Source organism: Lycium barbarum, chromosome 5 (genome assembly GCF_019175385.1).
Source record: "Lycium barbarum isolate Lr01 chromosome 5, ASM1917538v2, whole genome shotgun sequence".
Classification (NCBI taxonomy): domain Eukaryota; kingdom Viridiplantae; phylum Streptophyta; class Magnoliopsida; order Solanales; family Solanaceae; genus Lycium; species Lycium barbarum.
Genome location: NC_083341.1, coordinates 63,913,214 through 63,926,126, shown reverse-complemented (window position 1 = coordinate 63,926,126; position 12,913 = coordinate 63,913,214).

Genomic DNA, 12,913 nt, shown 5'->3' with positions numbered 1-12,913 from the left:
TACTTATTACAATTCACTATTGCTACTTTTACTATTAATAGACATCTTTATGTTATTATTACATCCATAATTATTTTACTATTGATCTTACATTATTACTAATTTATCACTTGCTAATAAAAAATATAACTCAGATGACATTTTTATTACTATTACTAGTTAGATTATAATACTAAATTATATCCTATTTACTCTAGTTATTAAATTTATTATCCTAGTATTTTAATAATATAAAGAAACACATGAAATGAATTAGGAGAATAGGGAAAAAGCCTAACAGTTCAGCCAAACAAATGGCCCAAACAACCAAGCCTAACCAAAACGGCCCACCAAATGAGCAGCCCATTTTTCTGTTAAACCCAACATTTCTCAACCTTAATTCTAAACTCATTAGCCGCACTCCTATCCAAAATTAGCCCCTCTCCTGTCTTCCATTTTGGTGCAAAATTCCATTTACTCTTAGGCCTCATTTGTTTGCATTATTGGAGTCTGAATCTGAATGGTTCAGACCTTAAGCCATTAAGTGCATTTGTTTGCATTAAGATCTGAGCACTTATTGGGTCTGAATAAGTCTTAATCATTAAGATCTTGAACCAAGTCTTAATATCATTAAGAGGTATTTTTGTATGAAACTTTTTTGTCACCAGCTCCAACCCCGACCCCAACCCTTCACCTCAACCCCATCCCCTCCTACTCTCTACTCCAACCCCACCCATCCACCTCAACCCCACCCACCCTCCACTCTAACCCCATCCCACCACAAATTCCAATCCCACCCACCCCCACCTCCCACCACCAACCCCACCCCCACTCCCCACCAACCCCTACCCCACACCAACCACCCCTACTCCCTACTACCCCACCTCTCACCACCAACCCCACCCCACGCCCCACCAACCCCTACCCCACACCAACCACCTCTCACCCCAACCACCCACCACCCACTTACCCCTCCACCCCCACTCACCACCCACCATGACTATAAAATATCTCCACTATTACTAGTGAACATAAATGTTTCATTTTTTTTATCAAATAATATATTATTTTATTTAATTTGTATTTATTTTCTACTATTTAGGTACTTTTTAATTTGAATTGTATATTTATTATGTTTAAATAAATACATTATGCACATTCATATATTGAAAAACAAACAGTCTTAATGATTCAGTTTTCAGACCTAGAGACAACATGTTAATCATTCAGATGTGCATTCAGATTCAGATATCTTAATCTTAATGAAACAAATGAGGCATTAGCCATGGATAGACTCTTGCTATGCCATTTTAGTACAATAATTTCCTCTCTTTCATATTCAACAATTTGGCCCATAGAAGAGGCCAAAATACCATTTTGAAATCTGGTTTTCTATACAGAGAGAACTGATGAGCAGAGATTGAATCTCAACTCGTGACATTGAATCTCAACTCGTGACACCCCTCTACTCACCCTCAAACGGCTATTTATTTCTTCTCTAGTGCAAAATTCTTCTTTTCTCCTCTGAACTTTGACCACAAAAAGTAAAATTTTACCAATTTTGTTTAAACCCGTGACACCCTTTTGACGTTTTCAAATTTGAATTTCAAATATCCAAACTCTAGACTTTGTCTCCTATAAATATACCTTACATCTTCAGCAAAAGGGGAACATTTTTTAACATCTTCGAACACCACCATTCTCAACATTTTCATCTTTTGATTACTACTTTAAACCTTAGAATCGTTTAAGCCTTTTATTCTATCACGACAAATCTCTAGCCGTAATAGAGATTTTCGAACTCATTTGTGTTGAGGTTCGGATCTATTCATAACGAGAGAGTAGATACGAGGCCCCGACGTCCTAGTTGACTGCACCTACAAGAGGTAAAATCTGATGCTATTCCGACCTATTGTTTTGTTAAAATTTTGTTAGCATCGAAAAATCATGTTTCAATGTCTTGTTGTTACCATTCATGATTTAACTTTGTGTTATTAGTTACTATTGTTTTGAATCTCCTAAAGGTTATTGTTTGACTGATATAGAAACCATATTCATATTAAAGTTCAATCATCATTTTTATACTAGAATTCGTATTTCGGGTATTCCTTTACTAATCGGAAGATTTGTTGCAGATTTCAATAGTTTAATGTAGTGCAGAAGTCAGTCTTTACGTTTTACTTGAGACGTTAAAGTCTTTACCTTTTGAGACAGATTGTTTATGTTATCTACCTTAGACAGATTGTTTAGGTTATCTATCTCCATGAGTTGCAGGGATATGTATCAAAATATCTGAAATACATGATTTTCTTTCAATCTTCAAAAACATGATTTAAGGTTTTGTACCTGCCACGTTAGATCAACTCTAAGTGTTAGATATTCTATTTAGTTTCTGTACCATTAAAAGCTCAAAGTAATGAATCTGTGTGTATGTCTTATGCATGATATAATATATGTTCATTTTCTTTCCTTAATGTCATTTAGAAAAGGTGTCTTTAGGGTCTCATTGTAATTTGTTGAAACATGATTTCCAAGTATGTTTGAGTGGAAATGGAATAGATTACTACTTGAAGGTATTTTTTTTATTTACAAAGTGTTAAACCATTTGTACTTCAAAGTATAAAGTATCATTCTCTGTTCAAGTTCTTTCTTTTAGTAAACATGCTTAAATCCCCTTTATTAAGAAAAAAAGACGTTTCTGAAAGGTACTGCATTAGTAAAAATCTAACTCGAGTATACCTTCTTTCATTAAAATATGAGCTTGAGACTTTTTCCTAATGACGAGCCATGAGTTATTGTATTTTTCACTCCTCACTGTATTTTTACATCTCTGTATGTGATAAGATTTGGATTTCCGACTTCTAACCTACTTTCTTTTCTTTTACATGAACACCGGAGCCGAAGAGTTTCACTTTGGAACTCAACGACGGCTCGCATGGAGTCCGCTGCATATTCCCGTTTATAACTCCTTTACTGTTCCATACAAGATCTCCTTATTTTCTCTTGCACTATACAAACAGTGAAAGGGATAAAAGAGTCTACATTTTGGCTATCAGATGAAACGATCCGCTTTAGTTATTTTCATTTAATTATTGTTTATCCTTGTTTGCTTTAAGATTCTTACCATTTTCAGTTCATCATTTATGACCAAAATTTCATGATTCGAGTTCTAACTAGAAGACCTTTCAAATAATTGTTTTAATTAATTCTTAATTAATTTTAGTTACTACCTTAGCTTTAATAACCTATAATGAGTTTTACTGGTTAGTAATGTTGAAATAGTCACATAAATAGCTATGTAGTGCGTGAGTTCATTTTGTTATTTCAAGACTTGGAAGCTAGTTCTTATAATTTTAGAGATGGGATAATTCTTTTTTTCCACCAACCTTGAGTCAAATTTTTTTTTAAAATAAGTCTTATCTTTCTTTTGGTTAAAAAGTTCAAAGTCTAGCCTTCTTCCTAGAAATGACCTTTTTTCAATCTTTTTTGCTAATTTTTACTTCAACTAGCCTTTTGAGAATCAAGTCTAATTTAAAAGCCGAGTTTTCAAATAATGCCCATTTTTAATAACAAAGTGTCCAATGACTTTCTTAGCCTTTTTAATTAACTCTAAGTCCGGTCGATTAATCATTATTAATGGATCTTAAAGGAAGCTTAATAAATAAATCGAGTTTGTGTCGATTCTTGTAAATAAGAGTCATGTGGGTGGTTACGCTCCTTGACTTTATAAATAAATTGAGTTTGAGCACGTGTGTGGATACGCTCCTTGGTCGATTCTCGTAAATAAGAGGCTTTGTGGGTTGTTACGCTCCTAAGACGAAAATATAAATCACATTTCTAAAATAATTTTAGGTAATTAAGCGAGTAAAATAAACTCATTCTATCCAAGAATTAATTTTAGCCGAGTTCAAGTCTATAAAAGCGACCGTGCTAGAACCACGGGACTTGGGGAATGCCTAACACCTTCTCCCCGGTCAACATAATTCCTTATCCAGACTTTTGTTTTCGCGGACCAATAATAAAGAGTCATTTCCTTTAGATTAGGGATTCATAAGGTGACTTGAATCACCAAAACTCAATTCCAAGTGGCGACCCTAATAAATAAATAATCCCTTCTTAAAACATCACTTAAATTGGAAAAACACTTTAATAATAAAACCTGTGTCCTCCGGGGTGCGAAAAAAAGAGGTGTGTCACCTGCAAGATAGAGAATGCTTAATAGTTTCCAAATTAAGGCTAGCCATTCCTTTGGAAAATACCTAGGGTTTCCTATCTTTCATAAAAGACCCACCAATAGTGACTTCCAATTCATTATTGATAATCTGAAAACAAAGCTTGGTGGGTGGAAAACCAAGTTCTTAAACATTACTGGTAGAACCACCCTTGCTATGGCTTATTTGAGCTGCATCTCTAATAATGTCATGCAATATATTAAGCTCCCTGGTAAGACAAATAAGATGATCAATAGAATCCAAAGTAACTTCAAATGGGGGACTACTAGTGCCAAGAAGAAAATGCACCTTGTAGGCTGACAAATCATTACTAAGCCTAAGGGTGATGGGGTTTTGGGTATCCAGAAGGCTGAAGTTAAGAATCAAACTATTCATACTAGCCTTTCTTGGAGACTATTAAAGAGACTTGACACCTTGTGGGCCAAAGTTTTTATTGCTGAGCATTGTCATCATAGGACCGATACCAAAAGAATAACCTCTAGAACATGGAAATGCATCTTGGATGGCTATGAAACTGTTAGAAATGTATCCCAATGGGTTGTCCATAAGTGTGATTGATAGTTATGCTGTAACTTATTTTTATAGTTATGCCGTAACTTATTTTGTTTTGATGATTTGACAAAAATGTATAAAGAACCAGATGCACTAACAAGGAAGCTGAGGGGATATTGTTGCTTAGTTATTTCAGACTCTGGGAGAGAATCAAGTGAGAGACCAGTTAAGGGATCAGTGTTGCGTCCAAATGCACACGCAAGTGTACGTGGTCGTATAAGTAATATAGCGATTATATAAAATCAGATGTCGAACCCACCGAGACTTATGACCAATACTTTCATGAAAATAAACTATTGCTACTAAATATGCAAGTAATGAATAAGAGTTTTGTTGGCTTTGTAACTTAACGCTGAAAACTAAATAACTAACAATGTAAACTAGAATTGTGCTATGAGCGTCTTTGAGAGTTGCTTTTATCAAGATTTTAGAGATATTCGAGGGTCGTGGCTGGTTCACTAATCCTATTGAGTCATTCAAGCATTCTACCTTAGTAATTTTGTTCACAATTGCTAATTAACCGGATTATTAATCTCGCAGCCGATTCAAGATAATTCGCCTCCTATATTCCTATGGTCTTGTCTTATCTAGAAAGTAATAAAAGAAAGGGAAGTAATTGATTGCGGTAACCAAGTATATTCTTATCCTAGTCACAAATCCTAGCCCAACTTTAGGGATAATCAGATCACAATCTCTTTACTCCTTCTCTAAATTAACAACATCTTTCCCAAGCACGTATATCAATTAGTAAATAGAGCTCAACTGTTGCGCAGACAATCAAGCACGTAAGCACATAAGTAAAGAAAAACTTGCATACAAACAAGCTACTAAGATTAAATACCTATCAAACGTCAATATTCATGGCTAAACCACAACCCCAGAATTTAGGTGTTTAGTTACATATGATTCGAGAATAGAAGCTAGAATTCATGAATAACAAAGGGTTCCAATGTAAAGAAAATTAATAGAAGACGAATAAAACCTAGAAAGAGTTTCACAAGTCTAAAAAATCGTCTCAGCCGTCTTTCTAATGTTAAAAACGACTATTTAGAAGCTAGGGCAAAATATAAAATAAGTTGGACCAATCCCGATCAAATTAGGACAACTGATGCCGTTTGTGCGCTGGCTATGCGACGCATGGCCAGCGCATGACATCTTTCTTGCATCCTTCATGCGGCGCACAATCAGCGCATGGTCTGTCTGAGATTCAGGAATGGGGTTTTTGTGCGCTGGTTGTGCGACGCATTGCCAGCGCATGAGACCCTTCAGTGGTCAGATTCTGCCTTCAAGTGCTGGAACTTCCTTCCCATGTTCAACCAACATGCACATCCTTGGATTCAATCATAAATTGCTCAGAATACCCTCAATTGGTCCTTGTTGTACCTAGTCATACAAGCATACCAACATAAGCTCATATACAACAATTTGTATTAAAAACTACGATTAAAGTGCTAAGAAGTGAAGTGCAAATGACACTAAATCTAGATATTTGTGCCAAATATCAATTAGGTCCTTGTTCGTACGAAGGTCAACATTACAACTGTAAAGTTGTTGACACACACACACACACACCGATACAGCAGAGCAACAGTGGAGTTGTTGTGTCCTGATGTATCCCGTCACTCTCATCTTAACTATCCTCTTATATAAGCAATATATTCCAAGGAGAAGATATACTATTGCACAAAAATGTAGATCTCAAGTGTAAGTCGCCACTCTCCAAAAGGTGTAAAAGAACAAGGCGTTAGCAGATCCAAGGACCTGTTCTCTACAACTGAAGATATGTTGAGTTCTAGGATTGCTAGGTCTTATGTTCTTATGTGCTATAAACTGTAAATCTACTTTTCTTTTAAAGGAAGTTGTGTGTAGGTGTCTTAAATTCTCAAGTTTGCTTCCATAAGCTCTTGAGCGGCACACTAGGCTAGAGTTAGTTTAGATGAATTAGTGTCCTTAGCTAGAGTTAGCTAAGTTGAGTTGCTTACAATCGGTGTATTATAAGGGTGGAGGGACTACGAGCGTTAGTTCCTATGTTGCTACTATTGTAAGGGTGAGGGGTTATGGGAGTTAATTCCTAGTTTGCAATAGTTGTAATCTGAAGTTTCTCGATTAGTTGAGTTGAAATCCTACTGGTGTAGGTCGTGGTTTTTAATCCCTTGAGCAGGGAGTTTTCCACGGTAAAATCATGTCTTCTTTACTTATTGCACTGTATAGGGGAACTGGTACACAACCAGGTCCCTCAATACATTATTTAGTGGACACATAGCCTACAATAATTGCTACCAGAGCAAGAGCTTTCTAAAAGATTAACACCTAGAAAGAATCTCTCAAATGAATGGTTGTTTCACTAAACTCAAGAAGAATAAAACCACCTGAAGCAAATCGAGAAATCATGGATCTTAAAATGAAGATGACGTTGAGGAAAACTGCATCTCAAAAAGAGGGAAAAAGTTGTTAAGAGACTTCGTGAGGATGAAGATGTTTGGAAAGATACATGCAAACGTTTAAACTAAAAGATCTACTCTCCGAAAAGAGAAGAATGAGCCGTATGCTGGAATGAGAAAGGGGAATCAAATGGGACATTGTTGATAACCATTCATAGGTTTTGATAAATGGAAGGTTTCCTCTCACTCACAGTCTTCCGAGAGGGGAGTGTGTCTTTCTAGAAAATGAAGAATAATCCAACGAGATATGAGGGTTGTACAAGAAGGAAGCTAGACTGAAGATGAGAAGTGCTCAAGAAGCAGTGATGAGTCAAACCAGGCAGATTAAAAGAAAAATGCTCTGTTGAAGATACAATCAGCTAAGAAAGCCAAAGAAACCTGGTCTTTCCTATCCTCTTGAATCCTAACATCAGTTGACCAGAGCATAAACATAGTTCTTAAGGACTGAGCAGGGTAGCACTGAGAAAGAAATCATTCAGAGTTGTGCTAGATCCAGCTCAATAAATTGATTTGTCTCTAATCGGCTATGGCAAGAGGAAATCTCAAGTGCTAAATATTCCTTTTTGGTGACATATAACTCTCTCTTACTGCTATAGCTGTACTCAAACTAGTAGCTCTAGGACAGCAAAAGCATATATGTCATTGCATAGTTCAGAGTACTTGCCGAAACTTCAGTTTGGCAGGAGACATGTCTCTACGGATGATGTTAGTAGTCTTTCTAACACTAACATGATTAACAACTGCCTTAAGTGTCATGTCATTAATTGCTACACACCTCTTTTTCAAACTTCTCAAAGGTTAACGTTTCAACTCTCCTGAATCGACTAAAGCCTGTGGGAAAAGACGTTTTGAACCAATCAAAATCAGTCTCTCCTGAACTCTTATCCTCTTCGTTCATTTCTTTGCAAGAACTGTACTCTTCCCATAACAAAAATGTCTCAAAATGAATCTACTTCACCCACTTCTTTAGGAACTAATCCTTTTCTTGCACCTTCTAAAGAACCAATTTCAACAGACCTAGTATCATCCGAGTCGTCCCCAGATATTCCAAGCTCCTCAGACCAAAAGCTCTCCCAGTCACCTTCAAAATCATTCGTTCCCAGCTCTCTAAATACCCTTCAGAATCCTACCTTGGAGAATCCTGAGTCTTTCTCCACAGAACCCGATCTGAGTGACAAAGCAAATAGAAGGTCTGACTCAGATAACAGCTATCGGTCTATGACCACATCGCAATTCCTTCGTTCTACAGAAGAATTGAGTGGGAAATATGATGAGACAGAGGTGTCTAGTGAGCCTAAAGATGTTGAGGATATAAGTGGTAAGGAACAAACTGACTATGGTGAAAGACTGGTCAGAAGAGCGTGAGTGACACGATAAACATTACTGATACAACGATGCTTGAAAAGGATGATGTTCTTGAAAATGTTTCCTTAAGATCAGGTAATCCTACTCCTTTCAGTAGTGATAAAATGTCAGAGGATGCATCTGTAACAGTTGATAATGAAGCACCAAATGTTGTGTTACACCTCGAAATATTCGCATCGTTTACGTTGTAAGTAAACTAACGTAAGCTTGGAGAGGTCATGGAACTCTTATAAGATTAAGGAATACTTTTAACAAGTGCTAAACAAGTGTCTAAAGGTTTCAGGATCAAGAAAATCGAAGAAATTAAGTTTGTCAAAATTTTGAAAAACTTGGCAGAATTTTGGACAAGAAATTCTAGTCCAATTTGAGGGAGGTGTATCTCCTAGAATATGAGGAGTTATGGAATGCATAACCTGTGTAAATAAAAGTTCATTGAGTCTAGTTTGCAATGCAACAAATAGTTCGTCAATACGACATTGGAGTAGAAAGTTATGGGCGTTTAAAGTTGGGTTGCTAGAGGCTTCTCCGTGAACGCGAGCCAAGGCCTTGCGTTCGCGAAGGCCAAATAGTGAGTCGGTGGAAAACCAACTTTACAACATATAAATACCCTTTCTCTCCACTGTTATCATAATTTGCACTTATTTTAAGCTCTAGAATCCTTCATACATCTCTCCTAACACCTCTAACTCCTTAGATCAAGAATCCAACAAAAATTACATACTAACTAGCTTGGGAAGTTCGTTATAACATCGTAATTCTCGTGATTTTTGCGGGAAAGTCGATGAAGGTGGAATTTCGAATCTAAGCCTTGCATGAGTCAACTAAGTAGGTGAGGATCTTGCTCCATATTGTCATAATTACATTTAATTAGAGTCTTGGTCACGAGTTAAGCACATATTAGGCTAAATTGAGATGAGGCATTATATGTTTGTATGGAATGTAGTTGAAGAGGTGATATGGATATTGAATTGAGTGATGTGTTGTAGATATTGATTGGGATGTTGTTGTGATCTTGGAAACGTAGTAAAAACAGGGGAAATGCTGCCCGAATATTTTAGAACCCCGAATTGTCCTTCGATATACAACCTATATATTGGGGCATATCCTTCAATATAGGAGTGTGGGAAGGACAAGCTTCGGAATAGGGAATTTCTTCAAGTAACGACTTGATAACTGAGGAATGTAAGGTGTTTGTTTTCCTCTTTCTTTGGCACGAATCCAACCAGAATACGGACACGAGCATTCCATAACAAATTCACTCTATTCTTATGCTTTTTATTTCAAATTTTAATGCCTAAATTATCTGATTGATTCTTGAATTATTATCATGTTTATCATCATTAAGTTATTTCCTTGGATTCGATGTGAATTTCATAATTCATTCGGAGGTTATCGACCTTACGTCACTCCGAGAGGCCCAATGTCAGTTTATTGACTCCTCATGATTATATATATATATATATATATATATATATATATATATATATATATATATGGGTGTGTGTGTGTGTGTGTGTGTGTGTATTGCACTATGCACCACGCTATAGTCGGTCGGGCAGGCACGTAGATGTGCACACCACTGCAGTGGGCATGTTATGATGATATCTCGGACGCGGGATGATGATAACACGATGATGATACTACTATATGTATATACTTGCATAAGATTTTTAAACTTATGCATTGCATATTGTACGTTCTTAGATGGCTCAGGTTACTTCCATCCTCTTTATATTTTCGTCTTACTTATGTAATGGATTCCTGCCTTACATACTCAGTAGTTTTATCTGTACTGACATCCCATCCTATGGGACGCTATATTTCATGCTGCAGGTCTTGACAGATTTATTGGAGAGCAACCGCAGTAGGACTTCCAGCTTCAGCGGTGTCAGTAAGTGTCACTACTCTGGACTTGCTATCTTTTGGTACATTTATGTTAGCATGATATATGTTCATATGTACACTCTTAGAGGCTCATAGACACAGTGGAGTATGTAGATGTTATGTCTGGCCTTGTGGGCCTTGTTTTGGTTTTGATATTCTCCGGGTAGCCTTGCCGGTTTTATGACACTCATGATGTTGTAGCGGCCTTGTCAGCTCACTTATGTGTGTGTGTTTTGGATTATTGCATATTTCTGTATTTGGGCCTTTTCTGTGTGTAGGTGTCCTTCGAGTCATATTATATGATAATCATGGTAACTATTATGTTAGGTGGTATCCGGCCTATGGTTCAGAGCCCTTCATGCTCCTCGTCGGGGTGTGACAAGTTGGGATTGAAAATGTTAAAATTGTGGTTGGTAATAAGGAATGTGCTGATAAAAGCATAGAGAATATGGGTGTCAGCGACGTTGATAAACCAGTTGAGGCAATAGGTGTACCAAACCAAGCCCTAGTTCAATATAATGAGATAAGTGAGAAACCCAGTCCCTTTATTGTAGAGCTAGTGGATGCCTCCCAAGAAAGGATTGTCACTATACGTACACCCTTGAAAAAATCTGCTTATAAAAAGGAACCTGGTTCTCCGGGTCATAATCGAGTTGATGTCTCCGATGATGAGCTGAATTAAAGCGTTGTCTTTAAGAGAAGGACTCGATCCATGAAAAAGAATGACACTATCCTTTCAAAACCCATTGTCTTCAAGACACCTGTCACAAGACAAAAGAGCAAAGTCCAACGCGAAGTAGTTCCAGAAACCATAAAGGGAGATAGCTCAAGAAGAAGGAGTCGAAGACTAACTAGAAAAGGAGTCCCTAAGAATCTTATCGATGAAAAAGAGGATATGGCGGTGTGAAGAAAGGAAACAGAAAAGGAACAAACTCCAACAAAGAAGAGAAGTGCTCATAAAAGCAGGCAAGAAAAGGAGAAGAAGTTGGTCGAGGTGGCTGTTGAATCATCTGAAGGTGAAGAGGTTGAGGAAGAGGGAAATGTGTCTTAGCTTACCAAGAAAAGAAAAGGAAGTACTAAGAAAGAATCTGGTCCGTATAATAAAAGAAAACAATTCAAAGATATGAAAAGGGACTGGAAGGACAATCTGAGAAATCAGAAAGTGCTGTTTGGAAGGGTTTTCGACCCTGAAATCATTGAAAGAGCAGAAATGAAGGAATTGATGGAAATCATAGAATTCCAATAATGGGAGCATCTGTTTGTCTCTCAGGCCCCCCGTGTCTTTAAAAAGGAGGTAGCATAATTCTATTGCAATCTCACATGATTAGATAGCTCAATCCTAGTGTGTTCTGTGAATGAGGTGCTGTTTGAATTAAATGAGGAAATACTTGGGGAGATTCTTGGCATTCCTACAGAAGGGGTAAAAGCAATTGAAAAAAAGCCTCTGTTGGGTTCAACAGTACCATAGTGAGGACTGCAGGCTCTGAGATAAGTGAGACTCTATACGAGAAACAACTCAAAGGTCAATACCAGCTTCTATTTGAGTTTGTAAAGAAAGTGATGCGTCCAAGGATAGAGGGGAGGATTTTCGCTTCTATCAAAGACCTGGTTCTTTTAGAGAGCTGCTGGCCGGATTCTCTTCCATTAGCTTGCCTGCTATAATGATCAATCACATGATTAAGGTGGCGAATGCTAGGGAAGGTAAGCATGGTCTACCGTATGGGTTCTTCCTGACAAAAGTATTCAATCACTTCAAGATACCAACAAGTGAGGGAACCAAAGGAGATCGCAAGGGAATGTTTACAATGACCACGCTGGAGGAGTGTGAATGCATGCCAAAGAAGGAGAGAATAGGTAATAAATCCACTATCTCCAGTTTGATTGAAGCTCAAGAGAAGGCTACTGCATACATTGCACACCTACAAGCTGAGAATGCCTTGCTTAAATCTCAGCTAGTAAAGCAAGCAGGAGAACCCAGTCCAAACGACGAGCTGATAGAAACACTGCAGGCTGAGAATGACAACCTAAAGAAACAAAATGAGTGTTGACACCTAATTTTTGACCTCTCATAATTTATTTTGATTACTCAGAGTCCTTGGATAACAAATAAAATAAGCTGTGCTTATTAAAGGGTCTAAATAATTTTTATAAAATTATACAGGACAATATTTTACCTCTTTAAATTGATGAAGAGATTTTTCAGGGCATAATAATTATGTGAAAAATAATTGATATTTTATGACATTTATGGAATATTTTATGGGAATTAATCAAAAGCAAAACAATTTTGAATAATTATTTACTTAATTGTTGAATCAAGAAAAAATCAGATTAATGAATAATTTATTCTATTTATTATCCAAGGTAATTTGAGTAATTAAAGGAATTGACTACTTTACCTCTCAACCTTCGATTCTGTGTGTTTGTATAATTGTTTAATTAATAAATTGTTTTGGTAAT